At 40.0% G+C, this 14,887-nt stretch overlaps 1 protein-coding gene across 1 annotated transcript in view; it reads left to right on the top strand.

Moving 5' to 3' along the window:
• Acoxl (acyl-CoA oxidase like) overlaps nt 1-14,887 on the top strand; it is a 332,531-nt gene that overhangs the window by 169,070 nt on the left and 148,574 nt on the right. The window lies entirely within an intron of this gene.

Raw genomic sequence — 14,887 nt, 5'->3', positions numbered from 1 at the left:
GCACATGGCTAACTGTATAGTAAAGAACTACTTTTTGTTGGTCGTGGGGCTTGAACTCTGGACCTGGGTTCTGTCCCTGAGCCCTTCAGCTCAAGGCTACCACCCTACCACTTGAGCCACAGTGCCATTTCTGGTTTTCTGGTGGTTAATCGGAGCTAAGAGTCTCGTGGACTTTTTTGCCTGGCTGGCTTTGAACCACTATCCTCAGATCTGAATTTCTTAAGTAGCTAAAATTACAGGTGTGAACCATCAGCATCTGGCAGTAAGGAACATTTTTGGGGGGAGGGGGGGATGTCGTAGGGCTTGAACTTGGCCTGGGTGTTGTCCCTGTGCTTTTCAGCTCAAGGCTACAACCCTACCCTTGAGCCAAGAGGTTTTCCAGAGATTAACTGGAAATAAGAGTCTTAGGTCCTTTTGTGCCCGTGCTGGCTTTGAACTACGATCCTCATATCTCAGCCTCCAGGGTAGCTAGGATTACAGGTATGAGCCACCATGCCTAGCTAGTAAGGAATTTTTTTTTTTCTAGTCCTGGGCTTGAGCTCAGGGCCTGAGCCCTGTTCTTGGACTTTCCCAAGGCTAGAGCTCTACCACTTGAGCCACAACACCACTTCCATGAAGACCCCGGGTCTTCATGCATGCTAGGCAAGCACTCTACCACTAGGCCAAACTCCCGGCCTCAATAAGGAACTTTTAAGTGGAGGATAAAGTCACTTTTTTTCTGAGGGGTAGTTATTACAATGGGTATCTTAAAAGAAATTTTCACACTTTAAAACTAGTGTTTGATAGTTATACAGAAGTGATTTATTGTGATTTTTGCATATATACATAGAATGTACCCTGATCAAACTCATCCACTTTATTACTTTTCCTCATTCTCTCTTCTTACTTTCTTAAAACAATTTCCACAAGTCTGATTGTTTTATATTCACACATGTGCATTAAACACTTGGATGGTATTTGTTTTTCTTCATTCTTTCTATTGCCTTTCTCTCTCTCACTGGTCCCCACTTCCCAACAAAATCTGGTTTACATTCTTTTCATTCATTTTGTAGGTCTATATTAATTGTCTAAAGGGTTCCATCGTGCATACATTATGCTTTCCTACATCCATATATTATACTTCATTGTATTAGCCACTTTGTTCTCTTTTACTGTCTCCTCTGTCTCTCTGTCACTACTCAACAGCTTCAGTGAGTTTCCTTACGTCATCTTCATAGATTCACACAACACATTTTGATATTATTCACCCTCCTTCATTCACTTTCCTTCTCATTTTTCCTAATATCACTTCAAATACCTCTATAATTATAGTCATGTTCTCTTTCTCTGTCCATATAGCTCTAGAATTCTCACTGGAGTTCAAATGGGGAAAGTAGATTTCTGCTTCTGCTCATTAATAGTGAGTTCTTTCCCTAGCACAGCAGTGTCAGAGAGAGCATCAGTGTCTCTCTATATAACTTTAAATGAACACTCTATTAAAACTTACTCATCACAAACCCGGTATCTGAAAGAGTTCAAACAGAATGAAAAAAGTTACCAAGAGATCACAGAGATATTAGAAAAATCTTAAAAGTGTTATTTAAACAACTGAAAAGATACTTGAAACATGAAAAAAATTGAAAATCTTGGCAAAAGAAAAAGATTAAGCACATAAATGGAGACATAAAAGAGAGCAAGAGGATATTTTTTTAAAAAAGGAAAATACAGTAACCTAAATTAAAAGGCAAATGCTTCAATTGGTATGATGGAGAAAATAGAAGAAAATCTTCTGAAGTCCCAGGTGGAAATTAGAAGAAAGCAGAGATGAAAAAGCACCCAAAAAATGATGGCTCCCACAATTCCAAAATTTTTCAGAAGTCATGATCTACAGACTCAAGAAGTCAAAGAATTCCCCTAAGTAGAAACTAATAGAAATTCACGTGAAGACATATTGTAATGAAAAATTAAGGACACAGGAAAAATCTTCAAAGCAACAGAGAGAGACAATTTGAATCACTATAAATTTCTTTTCAGAAACCTGTGGATGCCAGAGGAAATGGCATGACATTTTCAACCACTAGAGAACCATCAAACCAGAATTCTACATTCAGCAAATGAAAGAAAAGTGAAACAGTTTGTCACCAGTAGACTTACTGTAAAAGAATAGATTTCAAAACTTCCTTAAATAGAAAAGCTAAGAACAAAAGAGGCTTGGAACATAAAGAAGAAACAATAGAGGAAGCAAAAATATATCCTATTGAGTTCCGTAAATTATGTTTGATGGTTGTAGCAAAAACTCATGACATTGTCTGATGTAATTCTAAATAAAGTATCCGAAATGCTTAAGACAACCAAACATAGGAGAAGGTACTTGGTTTACTTCCCTGGAACTGGTAAAATGATGGCACAAGTTAGCTGTGCTATTATGCACATGTGATGCGATAGCCAGCACAACCACTAAAAAATGCTAGATAGAGATAATTAACACAAAAGTACATCAGAATGGAATTATTTAACTGTTCCAGTAACCTAAAAGAAGGAAGAAAAAAATAAATCCCAGAATTAAAACCAACAGAGAATATATTTGTTTTTAGCCCTGGCATATTAAAAATTACATTAAATATAAATAGTCTAAATAAATAGTCTAAATTAAAAAGCAGAGCTTGGCAAAAAAACTTAGATTCTACGGTGTTTATAAGAAACTCACATTAAGTACTAGGCAGAGTGGTATATGCCATAATTCCAGCTACTTGGGAGAGAGAGACGCCAGGATCACAAATTGAAGACCAGTTCACCCTATCTCAAAATGAAATATTTTAAAAAGGGCTGGAATATGGGGCTCAAGAAATAGAGTACTTCTTCCTCACTACAATTTATATACATACATATGCATGTAATATACTTAATCCTAAATGCATATGTACATTGCAAAGAAGAAAATCTCAAATCTAAATCTAAACTCTTAAGAATCTAGAAAAGTGGAAATTAAACAGAAAGGGAACAAGAAGAATGGAATAATAAGAGTAGATTCAAACAAGTAAAAATGAGAATAATAGACACTATTAATCAAACAAAAAGCCACATATTTTAAACAATAATATTGACAAACATCAAGCAAGATTGTAAAGGAAAAAGAGAAGACACAAATTATTAGTACCAGTTATGATCCAAAGGATATTACTACATGGATGTGGAACATCATAATCATAAACGAGCATTTAGAACAGCTTTATCAGTAGTATAAATCTGAAAACTTTAAAGGAATGAACGAACTTCTCTAAAACCACAAAACACCTCAATTTACTCCACAGATGAAATCATTTGAATAATCCTATAACTTCTGTGGAGTAAATTTTTCACTGGACAGTTCTACCAAACACTAAAAAGCATTAGCACAATCTATACAATTCTGAGAAAATATTCAGAAAGGAATACATTCTAATTCCTGATCAAATAAAGATGTTATAATCAAGAGATTACAACAGAACAATATCTCTCATAGACATAAAATTCTTAATAAAATATCATAAGATGGAAATTATTAATATATTACAAAATATAAAATATGACCAAGTGGGTTTATTATAGGAAAACAAAATCTGTTATTTTAAAATCAATACAATATACCATGATAATAATAAGCTAAAGAAGAAAAACATAACATCACTTAATATTGAAAATGTCAATATAGTTTAATGATAAAATTAATTTAAATTCAAATGGAAAGAAATGCCCTCAACATGTTAAAGAGCCTCTACAACAAAATGCACACTTAATATTACATTTATTGGTGAAACACTGAATTCGTTATTCCAGAATATAATGGTAGAGGTTGTAGCCAGTACAATAAGGCAAGAAAGGGAAATGAAAAGTATATATATATATTGGAAATCACTTTCTATATTCACATGACATGAGAATTTATGTAGAAAATTCTGAAGTGTTTTCAAACATTTTTAAATCCAAAGAGACCAAATGTACATATAAAATCCATTTTATTTCTGTATACTAGCAAGGAATTCAAGAGATACCATGATTCAAATTAGAATACCATATACAGCCATGTATTCTTTAATGACTGGAGCTTGTTTTCAGAATTGCCACTAAGGGGCTGGGAGTTTGGCCTAGTGGTAGAGTGCTTGCCTAGCATGCACGAAGACCCGGGTTCAATTCCTTGGTACCACATACTTGGAAAAAGCCAGAAGTGGTGCTGAGGCTCAAGTGGTAGAGTTCTAGCCTTGAGAAAAATCCAAGGATAGTGCTCAGGCCCTGAGCTTAAGCCCAAGACTGGCAAAAAAAACCCCAAAACAAAGACAAAAGAAACCAGAATTGCCACTAAATAAATGGAGATATGTCTCATGCTTATGGACCAAAGGACCTTGCTATTGTTTTAAGAACCTACAGACACTCCTTCCCTTAAAGGCTGCAGAATGAGGGTGCAAGTGGAGGCACACTAGCTAACCCTTAAGCATTAAAGGAAATTCACATTGTCAAGAATAGTCTAAAGGTAGCCTGACGCATTAAGGAAAGGACATCACGTCAGATGCTGGTGACTTATAACTGTAGTCATAGCTACTCAGGGAGCTGAGATTTGTAGGATCCAAATTTGAGGTCAGTGCTGACAGAAAAATTTGCTAGACTTTATTTTCAAATAATCAGAAAAAAAAAAAAGTAGGGCTGGGGCATGCCTTAAGTGCTAGAGCACCAGCTTAGCCAAGATGAGGACAAGTTCAAAGTTCAAACCCTGGAGAAAGAAAAAGAAGCAAAGCAAAAAAGCAAGCAAGAAAGGGTAGGGGAAGAGGGTAGGAGATGGTGGGGGAAGGAAATGGGGACAAAAACATGAGAAGGGGTATCAATGTGTGAGAAGTAATGCGCCTAATACCTGGAGAATGTAACTGTAACCCCTCTATACATTACCCTGACAATAAAAAATTTTAAAAAAGCAAGAAAGAAAAATAGGAGAGAGAGGAAGGCTTGATAGGAGACAGAGAGGGAGGGAAGCAGGAGGGAAATGGACACTTACTGTGATGAATACTTAAAGAAATGGACATGTACTATAAGGAACACTTCATGGCTTGACTATTGTCTCCCAATGAAGGGGAAGTGGAGGAGAGCTTTGGTCTCCATGTTTGCAGTGTTTCCTTGCTCTCACTCGTCACAAGATGGTCAGGCTGCCATCTCCAGGATGACAGCAGGCTCTGTCTGGCTGTTGAGACAGGAGGGATGTACCCAATTCCACACTTCTCACAGAATGCGAAAAGATGGCTCTCTCTGAGGTTGGCCCCCTTGCTTCTTTACTTGAATGTCTGAGGTGCTGGGGCTTTTGCCAGCTCTCTTCCATGATGCTGATGATGAAAGGTGTTTAATCTCCATTTATACATTTTTAAATATAAAACAAATTCGACAGTAAATTATTAGCACACCTCAGGCAGTCTCAGCTATAATTTATGGATCGACATCTCCCACTTACCGTTATTTTCTTGTGCATTCATTAAGATGCAATTTTCTTAAAAGAAGAAGCTCCAAGATCACAGCTCTGACAACTAGCATTAAGCATCTTGTCACTCACAGATATTGCTAAGGCTATAATTCTGAAAAGTAAATTAATTTCCCTTGTGTGGGAATCAACTGAATAATATTCATACTCTTCTCTAGGATTGGCTGATTGGCATTGCAAAGAACCTGCTGCTTCTATGGCAACGCTGTGTGCAGGGGGGCTCTACACAGCCTACTGTCTCTGGCTGTGTTGTCTGCTTTGTCTCTACCTGGGGTTTGGGTAGAAGAAAGTCTATCATTATTCTTTGATGCAGGTGCGGATAGATAGGTTTCCAATATACAAATATGCGCATGCATACTCTCCCTCACCCCACACTTTTTCTGATAGATTAGTAGACTGTTTTTATTTATCTTAGCAATTTTATTATCTTTTATATAAACTTGGGAAGAGTCTCTCCTCCCTTTCATTATACCCCAAAGCTCACTTTACAGCAGTTTTAGTGAGTCAGAGTAACTCCTTTGTTTGGATTAAAGATTTAAAAGAAGAATGGCTCCTTGGGAAAGATTTACAATGTCTTTCCTAGGTGAAGGTTGAGTAGAATCCAGGTAATTTTAGTAACTCTGGAGTAAATGCTAATGACTGATGATGTCACTTCTCTGCCTTGAATACCTACTATGTGTCATCTCTTAGTCTTTATGGTCAGTATCAACCCCAGTTTAGGACTGAAGAACTCAAGACTCAACTTACCTAAGATAACACCCTGGCAGGTGGCCAAGTCTGTATGCAAACAAGGAGTATCTCATCGAAAGTCTGATTTTCTTTTCTTTTTTCTTTTTGTAAATTATCTTCTGACTCCCCTCCTGTGATGCAAGTTGGGAATGTGATATTAGCTTGCTCCCAAGATACCACCCTTTTGGTCTCATCAGAAGCACATAGCACCAGAAGAGAGACCACCAGCGTCCTTGGAGTTTATTTTTCAGTCATCATGTGATAGGCAGTATTCACTCCTGTTGGTATCATTGACTCTCTGAAGAAGAATCTAGAATGGCTAGTTTCAGATGCAGGGTGATCCTACCAGTTTTTTTTTCTTCTACTAGTTCTTTTTGGTCAGGATTCTAACATTGGTCAGAAATGACACACTCAGTGGAAATGTAGAAACAATTCTGCAGGTCTGCTCTACTGTGCTGTCATTTGTCTGAAGGGCTTCTGAGGTCTCCCTGTAGAATATTACCCATGATTTAAGATTGACTGGGGATGGCTTTGTGTTGCTGGGTTGGGGATGACTGTTTTTTTAATAGGGCATCATATTTGAGAAAGGAAAAACAAAAAGAAAATTAAAGAACTGATACAAGGGCTTGTTGTTCAAAGATCTGTACTTTGACTAAGTCAGTCTAGGCTGTAGTGTTTGCAAGTACTGGGATGGAAGGCTACATCTGCTTTCCATAGAGTTTTCACCACTAAGAACAGAAAAATGATTCCTCATTTCTTTCTGTATATAAAGGAGTTTTATATCTAAAACCTGTTCTTGTCATTGGTTTCATCAGAATCATTGAGAATCAACGACTCTAGATTTTAGTGGTTGAATACATAGATTTGTAGGGTTATAAATATAGAATGGTGCTTGGGAGGCAAAAAATGTTATTTTCTGGGACTTCTGCATGTCAGAAGGACATTTTTAGAACTCTTGCTTGGGGCCACTTTGCATATTTAATCTGAGTCAAGGTTACTATCAAATCAGCATCTATCTACTTGCAATACACACATTCACAGATACAAAATGATATGTGCTGCTTCTGTCTCCTCTATAGATAGATTGAAAGTTGTCCACTTGAAGAAAGACTAAAATATGGTAGCTATAACACATTTAATCTGATGTCTTGATACAGGATTACTCAGACCTCAAGAGAAATTCATTAAACATTCAGGCTTAAAGAAAATGAACAAAACACGTTATGTACACACTGACTCAAGTGATCCCAAGCTTGATCCCAAGGCAGATCCATTGGGGTTGAGTGTGCTGAGTACTGAAGCTACCCTTTGAGGTGTCTGATTCTACCATATATCTTGACAATAAGAAAGAAGCCAAGTTTTGGCATTCTGGCTGACTCAGCTTGATTCAGTCTTCTGTGTCCAATCTGTGGCATTTAAGTTTTCTATTTTGTTTGTCAAATATTTTTCCTCTGAGTTACTAGACCAGGAATACCCTAGCAAAGGAGAAGGGGGAAGAGATGGGCTATGAGCTCTTGAAGACACTGAGCTTCTTTGGGGGTCTCTGGAGGGGGGGGCCCAGGCATCCATCCATCTGGGATAATCACAGTCCTGGAGAAGGAGCGATGTTTTTGATTGTACAGCTCAGCACTTTAGCAGTGAAAGGATGAAGGATCTTTTTCCTCCCTGCCCTCTGGCTGCAGGGATGCCTGCAAACTGACTTGTATCCCTAAGACATCTCAGGGTCGAGGACGGAGGCTCAGCCATACTATTCTTGTCCTTCTTGTCACTCACAGAAGACTGATGCAATGATGCTGCGGAGCTAAAAACATGGGAAGCAATTATCTTTTTAGTAGGTCACTGGCCTCCTTTGGGAGAAGAGACCAGAGGGAGGGTGGGGAAGGCTGGCAGCGCAGCCCCCCAGAGGCTGTGCCTGCAGTAGCTGCCTTGGTGATTAATAGCCTGTCACTTTCCACCAATGTTGTTTTAAGCAGCCATGTTCAAAATTGAGTGGTAATGAAATAAAACAACCCAAAATAAATGTTTCCTCTATTCCTTAGGAGTTGGGGGAATCCAGAAATAGCTTTGCCAATCTATAATTTTAAATGGCATCATTCACGGTGCTTTCTGAGCCCTAGATTTATTTTCGCATGGAGATCATTATACATATGTATACTGATCTTTGTTTTGAGAGATCATGGAAATTTCAAGCTAAGGAACTTTGGTTTTTTTTTTATTGGGCAGGGAAAGAGTTAGTGCAATAAAAAGTTATGTTTACAGGGAAAAATATAGCCTTTACATGTGATTTTAAAAGAAAAACAGTAACTTGGTGGAGGAAGACAGGAAGAATATTGTGTCCATATAGATCATATTCTGGAACAATAAAAGTGTCTGGCAGGCAGTAATTGCTGGCCAGCTGCAGGATTACAGCCCTGGAAGCCGTGTGCAGGGCATCTTGCCCAGCTGCTGGCAACAGGAGGCTGAGCCCTCAGTGCTCCCATGGGCTTTTGAAAGAATAAACAAGAAGGTGACTGCACAGTGACAGGTCAAGGTTTCTATATGGGCCATGTCCTCTAAAGCTTGGCCTTGATGGCTTCTCTTTATCTGCTGCTTGTGTTGCAGCCAGGCTGCCCACTTGAGGCTGATGGTGGCAGCCATGAATGAGGCTGACCTCTGGCTACAGCTTCAAGGGAACCTACGAGTCATTAGCCTTTAGTCTCATTTTCCCCCTGCAGGAGGCAGAGCACACATTAGACAAGAAATCAGTAGAAATGCTTGCTCAGTGCTTGGGAAAATATCAATTTCTTGAGGGAGGGGGCGGGGGGGGCTGGAGGGAAAGGGCCAGTGAAGTGGGAGGAGGTAGATGCTGCCTGTGTATAGTCCTTGGTACAAAAGCTACTGTAGATTGGGCTGCTGGCATATGGGGGAGGTTGGTCCCTTCTCCTTCTGCTCGATTATTTTCTTCATCCATCACTATTTCTAATAGTCCATTGGCTCCTACCCAGCTTCATGTGTGGTGGGCCTTACAGATCAACAGAACAACCATCAAAATGTGCATATAGTTTCCAAGGGGCAGGGGCACATCGTGTAACAGGGGAAGCCCCAGAGTCAGCGAGGAAAGAGTAATAGGAAAATGTAGACCAGAACCCTTACTGCGGTTTCCAAAGGAAGTAATGGGTGAGGCAGGATACATGGGCAAACTGGGATAGGAGTTACCAATTTGGGTAATTTTAGTAGGCCCTGAGGCCTAAGGACTGTTTTCAGTCATCTGGCACCTGGCCCTGGGGTGGCTAGGTCAGGGAACTACTGGCCAGTGGTATGAAAGCCTTCTGGAGGAGCCAGTTGGGAGTGTGGGTTCTGGATTGGTTACCCTGCATTTGAAAGACATGGTCACAGGCCTGTCATTTGCTATCTTTAGGACAGAGGGAGTCCTGGGAAGGGCAGGCCGCAGGGTCAGCAAAGCCCAGGTGTCAAAGCACCAGCCACAGAGTCAGTACTTATGCCATGGTGCCAGGCTGAAAGGGAGAGGGGCTGGGCCTGAGAGGAAGGCTTTTACATGGAATGCTCAGGACATTTGGAGCAGTGGCTGCTGCTCTCTGCTTTGTTTCTGTCTGGTTTTTGAAGGGGGCACATTAGAGCAGCACACAATCTGACAAGTCTTAATATGGGGAGAGAACAAGTGACTGTGTGACCCCAAATGTGTGTAGTCACCTGTGTGGTATGTTGGGGTGAGGCGGATGGAGACAGAAGGCCCTGTGTGGGCAGAGGCCTAGAATGAGAATGGCCTGTGAGAGGTATACAGCACAAGTGTGGACCCAAGTAGACTCTTGGATGGTGAGCCAAGGCCTTTGAATTCTGCTCCAAAGAAGATGCTGAGTTGTTTTGCTCCCTAGGAGATCTTTGAATAAATTCATAGATTCATGCACAATGCCTACAGCTGTGTCTCCCAGACAGAATGTAATTAACTGGAACGTTAGGTTGCTGCTGCAGGTGGTTCTGGATGATGAAGGAAACATAGTCACTGTGATTGGGGATAGAAACACACATAGTGCCTCCCAGCCTCAGTGGGTCACTTGCTTTGGGAACTGGAAACAATAGCCAGGGCTTGACCAAAGAAGTTGCTGTCTCTGAGATAGGGCCAAACCATGAGTGTGTTCAAGTGGCTAGACTTACCTGGACTGTTTTGCTTGTTTGTTTGTTTCAAAAGAAAAGAGTGTGAAGTGTCCTAATTTTTGTGAAATCTAGCATCCCTGCCAGCACCATGAGAGAGACTCTGAACTGCCACCTGGACTCCAGTGTTCACCTGGACTCCAGTGTTCACCTGGATTCCAGTGTTCACCTGGACTCCAGTGTTCACCTGGACTCCAGTGTTCACCTGGACTCCAGTGTTCTCGTTATGTGATAGTGTGCCGGTCACCTCAAGTGAATGAAAGGGTCAAAGAGGAAATGGAACCACAATAAAGATTATCTGCATAGGGAAACTGAGGCAAACAGGTTGGGGGTAAGACTTTCTCTGAGGTCCTCAATGGGCCAGTCTGCCATACTGTGCATTTCTGCCATACCTTGTCTACATTTTTATTCCATTCCTTCAGTAGCCCCTGTTGCAGGCCACAGAGAGATGAGATCACCTCACACACAGAAACAGGAAAATCCATGGAATGCCCTTTCAAGTGGTGTGGTTGTCATGACTTTTCAGTAAATCAGACACTGAAAAGTATCATCAGCAGTCATTTGTTTTCTCTGATTAGGTGAGATGATATTCTTTCAGCACCAAAGAAGGAAATACTTTTGATTGACAGGGTGTGGGAAGGCAGGCCATGTTCCAAGCTCCTAAGATACCCTCCCCTTTGTCTAGGTTTTCTGTGTCCTGTGTTGTCAGCTTAGTTCCTGGGACTTGGCCTTCTTAACCCTAGATGTCCAGGGTCTAGTGTATTTATAGTTAGGCATAGAGCAGGCCCCCAAGTACCCCCCTAGAGAAGTCAGTTGTGTGTGGCTGTATCTGGTTTTGATGAATAAGATTTCAGCGATAAAATCCTACCAAATTTAAGCCGGGTGAAAGACTGGAACCATTTACTTTAAAATCAGGAACTAGACAGGGATGCCCACTCTCTCCACTTCTCTTCAATATAGTGCTGGAAACCTTAGCCAGAACAATAAGGCAAGAGAAGGACATCAAAGGGATCCACATAGGGAAAGAAGAAATTAAACTATCCCTATTCACAGATGACATGATCCTCTACTTGAGTGACCCAATAATCTCCATTCCGAAACTCCTAGAATTAATAAACCGCTTTAGCAAAGTGGCAGGACACAAAATTAACCTTCAAAAGTCAGTAGCCTTCTTGTACACCAACAACACACAAACAGAAGGCCAAATCAAGAACATGATCCCATTTGCAATAGTCCCCAAAAGAATAAAATACTTAGGAATGAACTTAACCAAAAATGTAAAGGAATTATTTAATGAAAACTATAAAAGCCTAACAAAAGAAATTGAAGAAGACACCAGGAAATGGAAAGACATCCCATGCTTTTGAGTAGGGAGAACCAATATAGTGAAAATGGCCATACTGCCAAAATTGATGTGTAAATTCAATGCAATTCCCATCAAAATCACAAACACATTCTTTACTGAAATAGAAGATACAATCCAAAGGTTCATATGGAACAAGAAAAGACCTAGAATAGCCAAAACAATTCTAGGCAAAAAGAGCAATGCAGGTGGTATTAGAATACCAGACTTCAAACTCTATTATAGAACCATAATAACAAAAACAGCATAGTATTGGCACAAAAACAGACCAGAAGATCAGCGGAACAGAATAGAAGACCCAGAAATAGAACCACATACCTATCGTCAACTTGTATTTGACAAAGGAGACAAAGATATACAGTGGAACAAACACAATCTATTCAATTATTGGTACTGGCAAAACTGGGCAGCTACATGCAGAAAACTAAAAATTGACCCTAGCCTTTCACCATGCACAAGCATTAGCTCAAAAGGGATCAAAGACCTCAATGTCAGACCAGAAGCCTTGAAACTGCTACATGATAGAGTAGGAGAGACACAGGAACTCATAGGCACAGGCAACAACTTCCTGAACAGAATCCCAGGGTCACAACAGATTGGAGAGAGACTCGATAAATGGGACTACCTAAAAATAAAAAGTTTCTGCACAGGTAAAAGCATAGCCATAAATGTAGAGAGAGAGCCAACCAACTGGGAAAAGATATTTACCAATAATACATCAGACAAATGCTTAATATCTAGTATCTACAGGGAACTCAAGAAACAAATCCCTCCCAAACTCAGCAAACCATTCACTAAATGGTCAAGGGAAATAGCGACTTATCAAAAGAAGAGCTTAGAATGGCAGAAAAAAGCATATGAGAAAATGTTCATCATCCATGGTCATAAAGGAAATGCAAACAAAAACAACCCTAAGATACCACCTTCCCCAACAAGAATGGCCAAGATTTTGAACTCAGACAATGACAGTTGCTGGCGGGGTTGTGGAGAAAAGGGAACCCTACTGCACTGCTGGTGGGATTGTAAACTAGTTCAGCCACTCTGGAAAGCAGTGTGGAGATTTCTTAAAGAACTGAAAATTGACCTTCCCTACGATCCTGCCATACTGCCCCTAGGCATCTATCCTGAATACCATAACCCAAGATATGATAAGGACACCTGCTCAGCTGTGTTCATCTCTGCACTATTCACAATAGCCAGGCGATGGAAACAATCCAAATGCCCTACTGCAGATGAATGGGTACAGAAAATGTGGTATATATGCACAATGGAATTCTACATAGCCAACAGACAAGATAAAATAATGGCATTTGCAGGGAAGTGGATGAATCTAGAGTGAATCATGTTGAGTGAGACAAGTCAAGACCAAAGGAACAAAAGGCACATGGCATACTTAATATGTAGCTATTAGATCCAAAGAGTACAAGAGCGAGGACTCAATATTTGCATACCCAATGCTATGAACATGGTACTGGAAATATAAACACAACTGCATAGACATAAAAGCTTATGACTCCACAGACATAATGTTTTATTACATAGATTAAAATGTATCTATGACATACAAACCCTCAGCCTAATTTTGATTATGTTCTAAAATCTAAGTGCCAGAGATTGTATATAGAGATTTCCTTCTTGAATACTTATCTGTTAAATGTGTCATTTGAAATATGATGTAGAAATCAATGTTAATAAATTCTTTAATAATTTTTTAAAGTCTTCATAACATAAAACTGTTGGGAAAAATATCACTTCATTCTTGATCTTTGAATAACTGGTGGAAATCTCCAGCCTACTGGTATCTCCAGCACAGATTGATCTTGAGTGTTGGACAATGTAGTGCTCTGTGTGTTTTGTGTGTGTGTGTGTGTGTGTGTGTGTGTGTGTGTGTGTGTGTGTGTATGTGCTGTGCATATGAATGTGGGTGCATGTGCATCTGTGGGTGTGCAATGCATATATTCTTAAAACATGTCTTTTAAGAGATCAACATTGTCAGGTATGGTGATACATGTCTGTAATCCCAATACTAGGAAGGCTGAGGTAGGAGGAGGAGGAGTTCAAGGTCAGTCAGCATTTTTATTTTTTGCCAGTAGTGGAGCTGGAACTCAGGCCTGAGCAATGTCCTTGGGCTTTTCTCGAGGCTAGGGCTCTACCACTTGAGCCACAGCACCATTTCCAGCTTTTTTTTTATTAGGAGGTCAAAATATCATTTATTTAAAATGATGATGGCATTGTTAAGCACGGTTGTTGTAATGAGCTAAGTGCTTTACGCATATTAACTTACTTAAACTTTACGGTAGCCTTATAAGGCATGTGTGATCATTTCTATTTTACAGATGGGTAAAACTTGAAATAGTTTATAATTGGATTACCCACAATTTATTTATGCATGGGCATTTCTAAGTAACAGGAATAGAATAGAATTTGCCAAGGTCACACAGCCAGCAAATACCTATAGCTGGATTGTTTATTTTAAATTTTAATTCTAGTACTGAGCCTTGAACTCAGGGCCTGGGTGCTGTCCTTTAGGTTTTTTGCTCAAGGCTGGCTTTCTACCACTTGAGCCATGGCTCTACTTTTGGCTTTCTGGTGATTAATTAATAACTACTACATCTCTTATTGTAGGAGTCTCATACTTTTCTGCTGGGCTGGCTTTGAACTGCAATCCTCAGGTCTCAGTTTCTTAAGTAGGTAGGGTTACCGTGAAAGCTACCAACATACGCCTATTCCCAGCACTTTTTTGTGTGTGTGTGTTTATGTGACCATGTTAGGGCTTGAACTCAGGGCATGGATGCTCAAGATTAGCACTCTACCACTAGAGCCACAGTTCCACTTGTGTGTGTGTGTGCGTGTGTGTGTGTGTGTGTGTGTGTGTGTGTGTGTGATTATTTGGAGGTAAAAGTCTCACAGACTTTTTTCCAGCTTTTTTTTTAATGTATGTGGTACCAGGAAAATGAACCCGGGTTTTGCTAGGCAAGCACTCTACCACTAGGCCATACTCCCAACCCGAGGTCAGTCAGCTTTATAGCAAGATCTTGTCTCAAAAATAAATATTTCCCATTCTCCAAGAAATGACTGGTAAGTCAAGAGCTGTTCAAAGACAGAATGTAGCCCAGCCCAAGATCATACAGCCTATGCCTATGCAGAGAAAAAGGTGTCTTTCTATCAGA

Source organism: Megascapheus bottae, chromosome 7, assembly GCF_031878675.1.
Source record: "Megascapheus bottae isolate mThoBot1 chromosome 7, mThoBot2.hap1, whole genome shotgun sequence".
In the NCBI taxonomy this organism is placed as follows: domain Eukaryota; kingdom Metazoa; phylum Chordata; class Mammalia; order Rodentia; family Geomyidae; genus Megascapheus; species Megascapheus bottae.
Note: the sequence above shows the minus strand (reverse complement) of the source record. Positions and strands in the feature narration are given on the sequence as shown.